This window comes from Malus sylvestris, chromosome 12 (genome assembly GCF_916048215.2).
Source record: "Malus sylvestris chromosome 12, drMalSylv7.2, whole genome shotgun sequence".
In the NCBI taxonomy this organism is placed as follows: Eukaryota; Viridiplantae; Streptophyta; class Magnoliopsida; order Rosales; family Rosaceae; genus Malus; species Malus sylvestris.
The window spans coordinates 26,239,761-26,241,169 of record NC_062271.1 but is presented as its reverse complement, the minus strand read 5'-3'; the positions used below and the strand labels follow the sequence as shown (position 1 = coordinate 26,241,169).

Here is a 1,409-nt window from a genome sequence, read left to right as displayed (position 1 = left end):
AGAAGAAGAGAGGAAACAAATAGAGAGGCAGAAAATAATACAGAGAGCAAATACTAAGCCTCTATAGCCTCCATGCATATTGTAACCTTCATCAACATTTAACGACATCAGTGTGGACGTAGCCCAACTTGAGGTGAACCAAGATATATCTTTGTGTTCTTGTGCGTTTGTGTGATTCATGGTTGAATTTACGTTAGTCCAAGATCCGTCGGATTTTATGCATCAACATTTGGCGCCATTTGTGGGAATCGACACGAAAAGCTATGTCGGTTCTATTTCATTTTTTTCATTTCACCACCGTGAATCTGCAATCCTTTCTCTCGAATCTTCTCATCGTCACCAGGATGGGAAGCAACCAAGCTGCCATGTCCTTCCTCACCAACCTCGTGAGCGCGGCCTTCGACCTCGGCGCAAGCGCCACAATCCTCAACTCCTCACTCTACACCGTTGACGGCGGCCAGCGCGCCGTCCTCTTCGATCTTTTCTGCGAAGTCATCAACGACCCTATCGGCGGAGGCACCCACTTCCTAATCTCATGGCTCCAGAAGCCCTACATCTTCGACATCTACACCCGACCTTCTCCTCCGTCTCCGGCACCAAGGATCTCTAGATGGTGAATCTCACCCTCCGTGTACTCTCGCGCCCCGAGTTCACTCAACTCCCTCAGATCTTGAAAACCTTAGGGCTCGAATAGGACGAGAAGGTATTTCCCTCCATCGGCAATGAGGTCCTGAATGCCGTTTTTGCGCAATTCAACACCGATTAGCTTCTCACCGAGCGCCCTCACGTGTTAGCGCTCGTGCGCGAGAGCTTGATTCGCCACGCCATGGATTTCAACATTGTTCTGGATGACATGGCCATCATGCACTTGTCGTACGGGCTGAAGTTCTCGCGCGCCGTGGAGGCGAAATAGGTGGCTCAGCAAGAGGCGGAGCGGTCCAAGTTTGTGGTGGCCAAGACTGAGCAGGAAAGGCCGGCTGCAATTATCCGGGCACAGGGTGAGAGCGAGGCTGGGAAGCTCATCTCTGATGAGACTGCATGGGCGGGTATAAGACTGATCGAGCTGAGGAGGATCGAGGCATCCAGAGAGGTTGCTAACACGCTTGCCAGGTTCTTGTTTCTACATGAACTGGTCGGAACACCCGGACGAGTTCGAAAGAAGTCTGTTGGTAACCAATGAAAATGATCAGTTTCTAGAACTGAAGGATGTCGTTGCCAGAAAACAGACGTTGGCTTTTCAGTTGAAGCCCAAGGTCATACAGGGAATCGCACTATTGGCAACAGGTACGGCCCGCAAGGTCAGCTACAACAGCCGGTCTCTGATTATCGACGGCCAGCGGAAACTCCTTATTTCTGCTGTCATTCACTACCCTCGCAGTGCTCTTGCATCTCTCTCTCGCTCATGAAGA

General features: G+C 51.0%; 1 pseudogene; it reads left to right on the top strand.

Moving 5' to 3' along the window:
* Nucleotides 1-344: 344 nt before the first annotated feature.
* LOC126592304 (prohibitin-3, mitochondrial-like) lies at nt 345-1,180 on the top strand (annotated as a pseudogene).
* Nucleotides 1,181-1,409: the final 229 nt, after the last annotated feature.